Source organism: Motacilla alba, chromosome 2, assembly GCF_015832195.1.
Source record: "Motacilla alba alba isolate MOTALB_02 chromosome 2, Motacilla_alba_V1.0_pri, whole genome shotgun sequence".
NCBI lineage: Eukaryota > Metazoa > Chordata > Aves > Passeriformes > Motacillidae > Motacilla > Motacilla alba.
In genome coordinates, this window is record NC_052017.1 from 109,571,543 (window position 1) to 109,586,091 (window position 14,549).

At 43.1% G+C, this 14,549-nt stretch overlaps 1 protein-coding gene across 7 annotated transcripts in view; it reads left to right on the forward strand.

Annotated features, from left to right (window-relative positions):
- Positions 1–14,549, forward strand: part of DTNA (dystrobrevin alpha) — a 225,486-nt gene that overhangs the window by 78,803 nt on the left and 132,134 nt on the right. Inside the window, exon 1 of one of the 7 annotated variants that reach the window (XM_038127894.1) lies at positions 1,874–14,373. The exons of the other annotated variants lie outside the window; for them this stretch is intronic. The gene's annotated coding sequence lies outside the window, so the exon portion shown is untranslated. Of the gene's footprint in view, positions 1–1,873; positions 14,374–14,549 lie in introns of those variants that run through there. 7 annotated transcript variants of the gene reach the window in all.

The window sequence follows — 14,549 nt, forward strand, 5'->3', positions numbered from 1 at the left end:
GCTGCAAAGGAAGCAGAACAAGCCAGACACATGACTCAATTCACCCCACACTTGCTGTGGTTTTGATTGTGGGGGCCAGTGGTCGTGAAATGCTGTTACTGATCTCTTTTCTTCTTGCTGTCTTTACTAAACTAAATTAATACAGCACTCACTGATGTACTAAATGACATTTCATGGGAAAGCTGCCATGCAACATACAAAACCCATACATATGGTTAGGTAACAGCAGTTGTCATTTTAGATATGGGATTGGAAAATGCAGTTAGATTAAACCTAGTACTCTGTTGGTTAAGACCAGAATGAAAGATGTAGCTGGCCAAAGTTTGGGGGCAACATCTTCATGAGGCACACCAGTTTTCACTCCCCCTCAGAGATCTATTTTCAGGTGTTGCCAGAACAGAGAACACTATAATTTATACCAACATGTTTCCCCTGGAACCTTCTGAAAGTGCAATCCTTTGGATTTATTGAGGTCAGGTGAATATTTTATACAGCGGAAGTTTCACTTCTCCATGTAGAAGTAAAAGTTACTCTTGATTTTGTGTAAGAGAGGATAAAAACTTTGTTGCTTTTCCACTTTCTGACTTATTTACTTGAAAAACCTCCAATGTAAAGCACTCTGAATTCAGCTTCTTCTGACACTTAGAGGAGCTTTGAGATTTGTGGGATTTGGTTCACATGCATCAATGTATTGCTCTGTCTTTATGTGTGTGTGTGTGAGTATATGTACATTTATATATACACATATATGGCCAGCAAAACTGCAGAAAATTGTATTTGAGAAAAACAGCAAGCAAATTATGTTTGACTTAGTATTGTTTTCCAGCTTGCTTGTGTTTGCAATTTAGTGCTGGATTTTAACCTGCAAGTTTTCTGTTTGGGCTACATTTTCTTTTCACATTTCTTCCTGTTTTGCACTTGAATCAGTAGGCCAAAGAAACAAACTAACAATCAGGAAAAGACTGAAAGCAGGATTCTCAATGACATGGAAATAACTTGTCATGAGAGTTATTTTCAAACCTGTTGGCCTTTTTAGAGGCAGAGGGCTAGGCTGATGTCTTGGACATTGGAATGATACAGCTCTGGTATGATACAGCATCTCAACTTGCAATGAGTGAGTGCTGGAAGTTGCTGGGCCCGTTGTATGTTGTCCAAACGGAACTAGGAATGAAAATCTGAATGGTCTTCATGCTATGGTGGACAGGCAGTGACTAAATATTTTTAAAAATGGCTACCCATATGTGTTCAGATTTGGGAAGGCTCAGGAGCTTATTGGGTGGGCCATGTCTAAAATGTTTGCCTGAACCAAGCTTATAACAGAAATTTGGTGCAAATTAGCCTCCTGAGATACTCCTGAAAGCTCAGTTGTCTTTGCAATGGAAACATGATTTTTTTCTGATAGTGAGAAAATTTAGTTGTTTAGTGCCCAAAATCAGCTCACAATACACATGGATTATAATTCATTCAACTTTATATTAAAAGCAGACACTAGGCTTTAGTGAACTATTTTTCAAGCTAAATGTCAATCCCCTGTACCACAGAAGCCTGCTTCTTACAGGTTTAGCTTCTTCAGGATGAATGGCAAGGACTTTGAATGACTTTCCAGGGGACTGTGTGCTCTTACTGACAGTGCATGATTTTAGCTAATGGATTTATTAGCTTATGCTGGTTTTTTTCCTTCCTGTGTGAGTGGGATCACACAGCAGAGACCCTCCCAGCATGCAGTCCTTAATAATGGGTAAAGAAGATTTTTCTTTTAAAAAATTAATATTTATTGTTTACTTCTGAAAACGAGGTAGTCATACATTAGCTGTTCAGTGAGCAGAGTATCAAACTGGACCACAGAAGGAGAAGAGGAAAATACCATGGAAAATAGGCCTGTAGGCTGAGCCAGATTTTTTCCTGATTTTGTTCATAAAAAGGTCTTGTTACAGCCATATCTTTTAAGCCCTGTGGAGTCAAGATGCATTGCCAAGAAAGGCTTTTGCATCTCTGATCGCATGCTGCCTCCTCCACCAGCCTGTATTTTTCTAAAAATAATCCTGATTTCATACCTTAGCTGATGGACCTTCTAGCTACCATAGTAGATGCAGCCTCCCTGGAAAACAGTCAGTAATATGTAAAAGCATTGGATCCACTCTTTGAGGGAGGTTGTACAGAGCTTTTGAAGAGGCATCCTTTGTATTTTGAGCTTTGCTAAAACGTACTAAGCTTATCCCAAGCCCCTTTTGCTTCCTTGGCACAAGCAAGTCACTGCTGAATATGAGGTATCTAACTCAGCAGAAGAACAAAAATTCCTTTTTTTCTTTAAAACAAACAAAGTCACTTGGCAGGGGGCAAAGAAAGGATTTGTTTTCCTATCCATTGGGAGATTTGTCAGGCAGCACAGCCTGAAACGTCTGCTCAGGGTGTGTGACAGTCACTAACAGAGCAGGGAGCGTCTCAAGACAGGTGTCATATTCTCCATTTGATAAGCAGGGAGAAGAGCTGCCCTGCAATTGGCAGCACAGCTTTCATGGACTCTGGGTCTGTGTTGCTGCGCTGTCAGTGGCAGATCCCTTCTCCCACACACTCTGCTCAGCCCTCTTCGTGCCGCCATCCTCACAGCTGTGTCAGTTTCTTTATCCATTTGGCTCCCAGGATGCTGCTACGCCAGATCTGCTGCTGGAGCAGCAGTAATGCACAGCTGTGCATATTGTGGATGTAAGAGCTTGCAGGCAGCCCTGAGGTGTCATACATGTTTTCATCAAGCTGCCAGAGGTAGGGAAAATATGCTGATGGTCATTCCCAGCACAGAGATGACTGTGGCTTGGTGACTCCTTGAATCAGAGGTGAGGTCTCCACATTTAACAGCATTAGAATATGATGACATGCTGGTGTGAATGTCCCCAGCCTTCATTCTCTGGGCCGGGCCTGTCTCTCTGTTCTAAGTAGTGCTTTTCCTCTCCATTCTTTTCTCCACAGCAAAATACAAAGAAACTGGTGGAGTTTGATATGTACCTTGTAGTCATGCTGCACCCAGGGCTGCTTAGGCCCGACCAAGCAAAGCTGGACCTTAAAATTCACTGTGGATGTATCTGTATCCATAACATTTCCCAGGCTATAGCCAGATGGCACCAGAGCAAACCATGCAAACATTGATATAGGAGAGAGCACTTCCATGTGGCAGATTGACCCTGAATTGACTCCAGGTGCCCATCAAAGCTTCTTTGTCACTTTCCTCCTCAGCTGGACAGGGAAGAGAAAACACTGTGAAGGGCTCAGGGGTCAAGATAAGGACAGAGGGAGATCGCTGGGCAGTTAGTGCCCTGGAACACTTGGGGAAGTTAGTTACATTCATTATCCAGCCAAATCAAAGGAAGATAATGAGAAATAAAACCAAATTTAAAACCACTTTCCCCTTCCCTTTTCCCCAGTCTTAACTTCATTTCCAATTTTTCTGTGCTTTGTCCCTCCCAGCACCACAAGGAAGACGGGGAATCGTAGCATCAGTTAGTTCACACACATTGTCTCTGCTGATTCTTCCTCCTCAAGGAGAGGACTTCTCATACTCTTCCTCTGCTCCAGTGTGGAGTCCCCATCATGGGAGACAGTTCTCCATTAACTTCTCCAACATATGTCCTTCCCACTGGCTGCAGTTCTTCATGAACTGCTCCAGCATGGGTCTCCCAATGGGTTCACAAGTCCTGCTCCAGCATGTGCTTCCCATAGTGTCACATCCTCCTTTGAGCATCCCCCTGCCTCTGGTGTGAGGTCCTCCACAGGCTCTAGGTGGATATCTGCTCCACCGTGGACCTCAGTGGGCTTCAGGGGAGTCTCCTCTCGTGCTGAAGCACCTCCTCCCGCTCCTTCCTCACTGACCTGGGAGTCTGCAGAGCTGTTTTTCTCATATATTCTCATTCCTTTCTCCCTCCGCAATCATTTTTTGTGCTACCACTGTTGCTGGTGGGCTCAGATTTGGCCAGCATCTCAGAGCGAGATATCACAGACTCCATTGGACATGGGGGAAAAGGTTCCAGCAGCTTCTCCCAGAAGCCAGCCCTGTAGCCTACCCTTTACCAAAACCTGTCCACACAAACACAACACGCAGCATCATGCAGAGTTGTCCTCTGCCATTTCAAGAGATCAAGAAACTATTAACAGAAGAGCCTCAAATAGTTTCTGTCACCCAGGAACACGTACGGGATCAAGAGTAAAAATCAAAAAGCTGTAGTGCATCAAAGAAGGCAAGCAGCATCAACGGCATCCTTGTGCAGCTGTTGGCCAGCTTATCCCTGACTGATGTTTGACAGTAAAGCACAGCCTGATGGCTTTTGGCTCCTAGAAGCAGCTTCAGGGTATCTAACACCTAGCACTGGGAGAGGAGGTGGCAAAAGACTGATCCCTGGTTTGCAGGCTCAGAGTCACTCAAAAAGCAGAGTGATCTCCTGTGCGCAGTGTCAAGCCCACATAAGCTGTGCCTTGTATGCTGAGGCAGGTTTGACACCAATGTGCTTGTGTGACAGTCTCAGATTCAGATCAGGTTCGTGCTGCTAAAGTGACCTGTCAGTCACAGGCTGCTTCAGTGGCCATGGCATCCCAGCATCAGCTCAAGTGTGGAGCAAGCAGGTTGAGCACTTTGTGTTCACACACAGCAGGAGGATCAAGTGGGCTTTGTGGAAAAAAAACCCACACAGAATGAAAGGCTTTCCCTTCATCTTGTCCTGGGTCTTATCACCAGCAGAGAAACGTGTGAACTTCATTTAAACATTTTTTCTCTGATTTAAGAATCCTGCTCTTCAGTATTATATCTAAGTCGGTGTATCTCAGTGTCGTCCTGATGCTACACAGTTTTACAGTGTATCAATAGTACATTTCTCACTCACCATCGCACATTATAAGGGGTTTCTCCTAGAATGTTAATTGCCCAGTCTAATAAACACAGACATTTTTACTCTGACTTACTTCACCTTTAGAAAACACTCTGGAATTTAGCAGCCTTTTGGCTTGGTTGTGCTGGACCAGAAATATCCACAGCAAAATCAGTACCATCACCATGTTTATACCGCTGTGAATAAGGAGCCAGGTCCACGTGCCTTTGGGTGTGCGTTGGGACAGCAGGTCCTGCAGCCAAGTGCCCTCTGAGATTTGGAGAAGAATCATAGTTTTGCTTTCACTCTGAGGCCAGGATTCAGTGTAATTTTAAGGCCCTAGTGGAAATAGCAAGAACGTAATAATATGTGTGTGAGCAGTATTTGAGACTCTGGGGGTTGGGGCAAGGGGAAGCTTGGTCTGTAAAAATATTGGCAAGTACTATTTTGCCCTACATTTGAAGTACTGATGTGTTCAGTAGTTAGTGAAACGTAGAGCATTTGCAAACAAAGAAAACTATTGAGAGTAAACAAAGATTTTCCCAAGGGCATTTGTGGCTGCTCAGTTTAGAAATTTAATCTGAAGGTCTCTTCTCGGTGAAATGGGCTTTCGATTTGTGCCTTACCATTTTGTTTTTGAGGTGATTGGATTGGAAATCGTGGTAAGATACTGGAAATTACTACAAAATCCTGAACCATTTAGAGGTCCTCTACAACAAGAGGTCTGCAAAAGCCTATACTGTTGAGAAGGCCTATACAACAATGCCAGAGCTGTATTTATTGTTTTAGCAAATAAATTTGTCAAGTTGTCAGAGTAAACAAGAAAGAGATTTCTCAAAGACACACACATTGTATTGTATACCTGGGTGAATTCCTTGGGGAATCCTTTCCTTCCTCAGAAGATGGTGCCTTTCATGTCACTTGGGTGAGGATTAAGCACTATTAGGCAGAAGGATGAAAACTGGTGCAGTTGCTTTAGTGAGACAGTGGGATGTTTAGACTTTTGGTTCACTTGATTTATTGCTCAGTTATTAGACTGTGCCCTGACACTGATGTGTGAGAGACAGGGAGAGCTATACATTTCTCCCTGATTTCTATTAACAGCCTCCCAAATAACAGCCTGTGTTAACAGCTGCTTAATCCTTTTCATGTTGAGGGAAGAAATGTCTGAAAGCTTTTCTACTGTCCAAGTGAGTTAGGGAGAGAAAGAAGGAGCCTCATCTCCAGCTCAACCTTTATATGCAGTCTATTTATTTTTTCACAAAGACCAGTGAAATCCAAGGCATGTTGTAATGCTCTTTGCTATTTTCTTGTCTCCTTACTGGTGCAAGTTTAGAGAAAGGCTAACAGGTATGTAACTGATGAACTGTTAAGGGCTGAGTGTTCAGGACATGTGGTTATCACGTGAGTCATGAGTGAAAATCAACCAATCAGTCTGTTTCCCTCATGCTCTTCACAGATAATCTTTTTGTTGGTCCTAGTGGAGGGAGTGGTGTCTTTGGTTAAGAAGGAATGGTATTTTACTCTGTGCAGCTACACTGGAAGAAGACTGTGTGATATGTGAGATAATTTAACTGCGCTTCTGCGTGTTTGCGTGCAGTGAGAAATGTGAAGTACTCGGGCCGCTTGGAGGTGACACTGTTGGTGCTGTTACAAGACACAAGGAACACAGGAACTGAAAATTCTGAGAAAATCTCCATTAAGACCTGAACTGACTCCAGGCTGGGTTTACTGAACGGCTCCAGAAACTACTGATAGGCTCATATGAGCATGAATAAATGATGGTTATTAATAGTTATGATTCATAAGCAAGGGATGTGTGCCTTGCAAGAAAGTTTTCTTTATAGCTGCTACACCTTCCCCTCTCTATTTTAACCATCATTTGCCTCTGCTGTGTCCCTTCTCTCCTGCTCTGATCCTATATTTCATCATGTCTTTACCTGTTACTCAGGCCACTTCTTACCTTCTCCTCCCCAATGTTTTCTGGTGTCCCAGGCCACTCTCCTGCCCAGGAACTCCCCTTTCTCCCGACTGTCTGACTGGTCTGGCTTGCTTGCAGTCCTCTCGGCTGTAACAAACACTGCCCCGGGGCTCAAAGGAACAAGGTAGTCCTTGTATTCATATCCGGCTGGTGCTGAGCCTCTTGGGTTATTGTGCAGACAGTTCTCGCAGGAGTGGTCTGTCTTGGATATTTCTAAGCTTCTTGTCTATGGGATCTCATTATCACACCAGGCTCATGAATGTCTGTGTCCCCAGAAAAGTGCTGTGAGATAAGATGTGCTATTAAATCCTGTTTTATAGACAGGGGACTGGAATCAGAACAAGCAGGGAATTAAGCCAGAATCCTCCTGAATGACAAATTAGGAGCATAATGCAATCTTTATGAATATGCTCTTTGTTTCAATTTGCCTGGATAGTTTTTTAAGTATGATTGCAAAAGAATGTGGTTATGTGGGACATGAAGAAGGCTGAGGTACTCAGCTACTTTCTTTGGTTAAATTTTCACCAGCAAGCACTCCCACCACACCACCCAAGTCACAAAAGGTAGAGGCAGAGACTGGGAGAATGAACCACCCACTGTAGGAGAAAATCAGGTTTTAGACCATCAGAGAAGCCTGAAAATGCAGAAGTCCATGTAACCTGATGAGGTGAGTCCTGAGGGAACTGGCAAATGATGTGGCTAAGCCACTATCCATTGTACTTGAGAGGTTGGGAGTGTCTGATAAAATTCCCACTGACTGGAAGGGGAAGGGGAACCATAGGAGAAGTATAACCCCCATTTTTAAACAGGGAAAACAGAATGGACTTTATGGATGGACCGCTCGGTGGGTAAGGAATTAGCTGGATGGTCACACTTGTGGTCAGTGGCTCGATGTCCAAGTGGAAAGCAGTGACTTGTGGCATTCAGGGGTTGGTGGTGGGACCAGCACTGTTGAATGTCTTTGATGGAGAGGGGGATTGAGTGTATCCTGACCAAGTTTGCAGATGACAGACTTGTGTGGTATGATCAATACACTGGAGGGACATGGACAGGCTTGAGAGTTGGGCCTGTGCAAACTTTATGAAGCTCAGCAAGACCAAGTGCAAAGTCTTACACCTTGTTCAGGGCAATCCCAGGTACAAATATGGGCTGGGAGGAGAATGGATTGAGAGCAGCCCAGAGGAGAAGGACTTGGGGTTGCTGGTGCATGAGAGGCTGGACCTGACCCAGCAGTGTGCACTTGCAGCCCAGAAAGCCAGTTGTGTCCTGCCCAGCATCCAAAGCTGCATGACCAGTAGGGTGAGAGAGGGGATTCTTCCCCTGTGTCCACCTGAGGGGTTCCCAACACAGGAGCAGCTTAGACCAACTGGAACGAGTTCAGAGGAGGCCGTGAAGATGATTAGAAAGCTGAAGCACTTCTCCAGTGAACACAGGCCATGAGAGTTGAGACTATTGAGCTTTGAGAAGAGAAGGCTCCAGGGAGTCCTTACTGCAGCCTGTCCATACCTGAAGGCAGTGTGCAAGGAAGCTGGAGAGAGACTTTTTAGAAGGACTGATAGTGAAAGGACAAGGGGCAATGGCTTTAAACTGATGTTACATTGGATGTAAGGGAGAAATTTTTTATTATAAGTATGTTGAGGCACTGGAACAGGATGCCCAGAGATATGGATGCTCCATCCCTGGAAGTGTTCAGTGCCAGGTTGAATGAGATTTTAAGCATCCTGGTCTAGTAAAAGCAGGAGGTTGGAGCTGCATGATCTTTAAAGTCCTTTCCAACCCATGAATCTGTGTTGGGAAAAGTCCCAGCCCACTTGGCTTTTCACAGTGCTCTCTAAGTGTACTTACACAGTACACTTTTTCTTACAGTACACTGTGAGAAAAGGTCTCATATTTCAGGTGCAAGTTTTGAGCTCTCTGAGCAATGCTTGCTGCAGTGTCTAAGCAGATAAGCTGATTTCAATTATCTGTCATGTGATTGCTTCCTATTTGTTTTCAGCACTGTCATTAAAAAATAAAAGAAAAAAAAGACCCCAGCATTTATTTAAAGATACCAGTACTGTATTTAGCTGTAGCAAAAGTTAAGTGAAGTTAATCTCTGCTGAGGAGAATGGAGGTTTAAACTGACCTTACAGGAGAATAAATCAGGAGCTGAACAAAGATTTTGAGTTGCCCTCAAGGGAAACAGAGGTTGCAGCACTGAGCTGCAAATAGTGCCAGGTGTGAGCTGACTACACAAAGGAGAGAGTCCTGATTGCCCTTCTCTCAGTTGGTTCATTCTCCTTCCTGCCAACTGTACTAAGCAAGAAAAATGGACCAAACAGAAGAACTCCTAGGCAAGCTTCCCATTTGGAAAATCAGAGCTACTTGGGCTTTCTCATGCACTGTCTGTGAGCCATTTGCTTTCTGCAGACAAGGTGAGGTACCCAGGTGCCTGGCATATTCTCAAAAACTGGTCCTTTGCATCTGTGTGGTGAGAAACAGGTCCTGGAAACAAGTCCTAGGTACATCTCCCTACTCATTCCTCCGGGCTCAAGAGCATCTGGGCCCAGGATCCCCTGTTAGGCTAGCTCAAATAAAGAATGGCAGCAGAACTGGAAAGTTCCCTCCACACTCAGCTACTAGTTTTAAGTATTTATTGCAAATACTTGAGTACAAGTGATTTCTAACATGTGTCCTTTAGTAATTTTTTTTCTAAAAGAAATTTCTTGTTTTAAACCAAAAATAATACACCCAGTTATGAATGATGTTGCTTTTGCTGTACTCCTTAAGGCTTTACAATTTGCCTCTCATCCCATGATGGAACAATTCTTAAAATATGATGTTCTCAGTGATACCAAAATATGAATTATAATTTGCTATAGTTTTAAAGATACATTTCATTTTGAAGTATTTTTGCAAAGTGTCTGGTATGTTTTATTATTAAAATAATTTCCATATGGAAAGCAACCATGTTGCTACTGAACTGGAGAGAAACAAAAGTTTTGGTGCCAGGTGGGGCAAGTTCAGGAGTAGAATTTCAAAGGAAAAAGTGAAAACAGAAATCCACAGTTTTCTCTGATCATCAGTAGCTTTGATTTTCAAGTAACTGGTTGAATATGGTATTTTCAAGGTAAATGTAGACAAATCGTTTAAAAACCAATTTTTAATTACAGTTTCTCTGAAAAGTTTGTCATAGTCAGTCATAATAAGACTCTACTGAAGGCAAACAGATATGATGGACTAATGCTACCAGAGGACAGTCAGAATGGATGTAGAGTCATTGCTTAAGCTGTGGGGTATATTTGCCCTTTCTCCTACAGTATAAAGAGATAAAAATATTGCTCTGTGTGGTTTGCATTTTGAGCCTTGCTTCCCCCACCCCAGAAAGCTTCCATTTTACAGTGTAAGAGTCCATATCCATTTCATTATGAATTTTTTTACCACAGTTGAGTGACCTGTCATGCTCATGTTGGCTGTGGTTGCTCTATGATCTGCAGACATTTCAGCAGTTTCTGTAGTGGCTGCTGCCCTGGCTGCCCAGGCCAGATGCCCAGGACATGCAAACACTTTCTTTGCATTCTTGCTCCCAAGTGCTGACTGGCTCGGTACTAGTTAATCAAAACTGGTTTAATCATCTGCAGCTGTATTCAACTTGATTTCTTCACATACAAATTCCTAGCTATCTTCCCCCAGCATTTATCTGGAGATATGTTAATAACATCTGTAAAGATAGATAAGGATAATGTCAAGATTATCTCTGTTTATGCAAGTGCTTCTTTTGGAGGTCCACAGTGTGATGCACCAGTCATTCCCAAGGGCTTGAATTCCAGGTGGGCAGTCACCTCCATTTCCTGGGCCAGACTGCACTTAACTCTTCAGGTCATAGAGGGTTTTCTCCTGCATGTTTGATGTGGAGAATCATCCCTGAGAATGGACATCTGTTAGTCGCCTGACAGGCTCTGCTGTTTCTGCTTGCAGGTGAAAATATAACAGGATTCTTGTGTATCATGAACATCCTCTCCCCCTTAAACAAACATCCCGTGACTCAGGTTTCCTTTTGTCCAAAATTGCTGAAGAGGTGCTTTAGAAAGGAGAGCAAGTTGCATTGGGATGCAAACAGACAAAGTTTTTAATATGTTCAAAGCTGGCTAAGGAGCAATGGATCCCACAAAACTCAGGATAAGTACAGGATTTAGAGTGTCTTTCTGAGGTACTTTACAGCTTCCATCGCAGGTGAATAGTAGCTCAGAGAAATCCTTCCTGTCATATCAATGTGTTTCATTGATTTACATCTGGAATAAAGGCAAGATCAGGGGTTCTTGCATGAGCCTGGGAAGAAATGTCACTATACCTTGTATATCCATGTATCAGGAAAACAAGAGCAAAGGTGCAAGCACAGCACTAGCCTGGAGACTAGAAACTTCTGTCTTCAGAAAGGGCTGGGTCTGGAAGGGAACAGGTGTCCGTGTCCTCCAGCCCCCCTACACAGTCGGGGACTTCCAGTGTCTCTAAGGTGTGAGGAAGTGAGTGCTGGAGTCCTGGACTCTCTTCCCGCCTGCCAGGTCCACATGAAATAAAAGAGGATTTTGCAGAGCAGAGGCAGAAGGGGAGAAGTTTAGTCAGGTTTGGTGGTGCATTCACACTGGCAAGCATCTTTTTAGTAGAACTGGAGTGGGAAATTTGAGGCTGCAGGTGAAGTGAGACTTGATTAGATATAGCTCACTGATCAGGCAACTGATAGTCAGTGAAAGAGGATAGTAGCACACAGTGCTAGGTTTTAGGGTTTTAGGACAGCTATAGGTGAAACGTGTCATTGCACTGGGAGATCTGGCTTCCCAGATGTCTCTGCTGATCCTTCATATGCAATCAAATAAAAACTCTCCCTATTTTATAATTTTTGTCCTCTTTCATCTTTTGTGCTATGGATGGCAGTCCTGTGTATTCTTCTCAGCGAAAAATTCAAAGACTTAGGGGTCATGCTTCCATTTAAATGCTGAAGTTTAATGTGGTCAGGGGACCAGATGAAAAGGAAAGAGGGATTCATCATTTATCTTTTTAACTTTACCCAGAAATTAATTTTAATTTTAATTTGTTTTGTTTTCAGGGAAAAGTATGGGCCGAAGTATTGCCGTAATATGTGGCATTTTCTAAATTGTCAAATGTTTCAAAAACTATTTTGATAACACTCAGTTCTGTTGGGTTCACAGTTACAGATACCTTCTTGCTATGGTGATTGTCTGATACAAATACCAAATGTTGCTATTGAAAGAAAACCAGCTGTAGTTAAATTTAGGTAAAAATGAAGGAAATAGACTGTTGTCAAAACAAAGATGATGAACTGAGAATACTTCACTTCTCAACTGATACTAAAGCTAGAGCTTAAAATAATAACAGTGAAATTGCTAAAATATATTTGACCACATTCTTCAAAATAAAATTAAGACATTTCCTTGTTCAGTGAAAATTAATTAAAACTACTGTTTTACTTAATATGAATGCAGTTTGGGTTGGTACTCTATTTTTAAATGATCAGGAAGCCAATCCTGAGAGTCACTTTTCCAATATGAACGTCCAGGCCATTTTATTGTAGTGGTTTAAGAATTGTATAGGTCTCCTCAGGAAGGCAGGGACTGTTTTGCCTCTCTTTTAATCAACATCCTTCGTTTGCTTTCCCTCATTGGCCTCTCTAGAGCAAAAGGCTGCTTATCTACTTGAATGGAATGGGAACTTCTCTTCTTTTGGAAAAGCACAGTGAGAAGATTTTCTATTTGAGTGTTAAGTAGGAAATGAATCCAGCCTGTCAGAGCTGAAAACCAAACGTATTAACTCTTTACAGACTTTTCTGCCAGAATGCTTTATGCCAAAACTCTGTATGGAATGTTTTCAAAGGAGATCAGTTGGCTAAATGTCAGGAGAAGGCAAACCAGACAGCTGGCTTCAGCAGCACTTGTGCTACCCACAGCCTTGACTCCATCCAACAATCCCAGATGGATTCCCCAGCAACCCAGCTCAGGGCTGATACCTCTCCTGGCTACTTTCATTCCTGCTCTCTCTCACCATCTTGTCCCTCTATTTTCAAGCTGCTCTTGACTGTGGTCTTGAGTCTTTTCACACACTGTTAAGGGGGCAGCTGCCCACAGCTTCTCTCAGCCTTTCTGAGGACCCCCTCCACTGCAGAGCCATGCACAGGGAAAAAGAGTGGACACAGGAAAGGGTCTTTTAGGTGAGTTCACCAGATATGGGTGGAAACCACTTGCCCACTCGAGATTTGGGAATAGGTTGTTACAGTAATTGTGAAGTTTGTTTCAGGCTTCCTGGCTGAAGATTGCAACAAACTGGTTGCAGCTGAAGCCGGAACCCTGTTCAGCCACCTGAGTTGATGGCAGGCATCCAACCTGACTAATTTTAGCCAGGACACTCTTCCGTTTCCTGCACATTTCACACTTCAGTGAGTCAAAGTGAAAGTAGGTGGGGATATTATGAACGAGGTCCCAACTTGCACTTAGAGCTCTTTGGACACTGGTATGTCTATTGTATGGCCAAATGAAAGCAGCAAAATGTCCCATTGCAGTGCCCTCAGCTGGAGAGTGCTTCATGTACTGCACAATGACAAAGCTCACTGAAACATGATGGTCAAGTTTATTTCATTTTGTCTTCTTGTGCCTTTCCTTTTGTCCCCCATATAACTGCGCTTCAGCATACTCCCAGCAGGAAAGTCAGGCTTGCGTTGGTAAAAGTCATGTAAAAACCTGCACTGTGGTTTACCTACTGTTTATAATCACATTTTCCTCAAAAATTTCTCTAGGAAGGCTTTGACATTCATGACGGTTCTGTGCCTTGTACTTACCTTCCATGCTGATAGCAGATAGATACAGTTATACTTACGTATTATTGTAATTGTAATTGTTGATAGTGCCCTATTTGGTTCACACCATTTCTTTCTGTGGAGTAATAGATTTGCTGAATCTGTCCATTTTTGCTTTTGCTAAATTAAAAAGAAGACACATTAACATGCTTTCAAAGAGATTTAGGGAGAGGGAAACCACTACATCCCAGTGCATGAATTAAAAAAAAAATGCTAATCGACCCATAAATGAAAATCAAGAGTTGTTTTTATTTCAAACAGCTGCATCTCTGTCAATGCAAGATTTATTGGTTACCAGTCCTCCCAAGACTTAGGAACGTGCTTAGTTGGACTCATTGAATTCAAAAGCAGGCTTTCTTCTGCACAGCAGAGCAGGGGTGCAGGGGCCAGCTAAGTTTCAGCAGATCCTGTGAGCCTCACTTGTGCTTTGGCTGCATGGGAGCACAGTGACCTCCAGTAGTGAGTCTGTTCAGAAGTACTGGCTCTGTTAGATGTAACGCAGGGCCTTCAAAGAGCCGGTTTATGTCTGATTTGCCTTCTTGAAGTGAACCAGGTGATGGAGATGTGTTCTGCAAAATACAGTGGATAAAATGGCAGAGGATTTAGGCTTATGCATACAACCATACCTTGTGCTTGGTTTCTCAGTGGTGTGGGTGGAGACTGCCTCGGACCAGCACAAACAGCAAGGTGGTGACCAGGTAAGGCAGTGCTGAATCTTTTGTTTCTCTAAAGCCTGTGCATGAATGTGTTTTTGGATCTCCTCCAGAGTTCTGGGGCTCTGATCACTTACAGGGAAACATTCCCTCAGTTTAGAGCAGTAAGGAGGTGGAAGCATCTCAGACACGTTGCTGCTTCCTGCTGATCTCCCAGACTT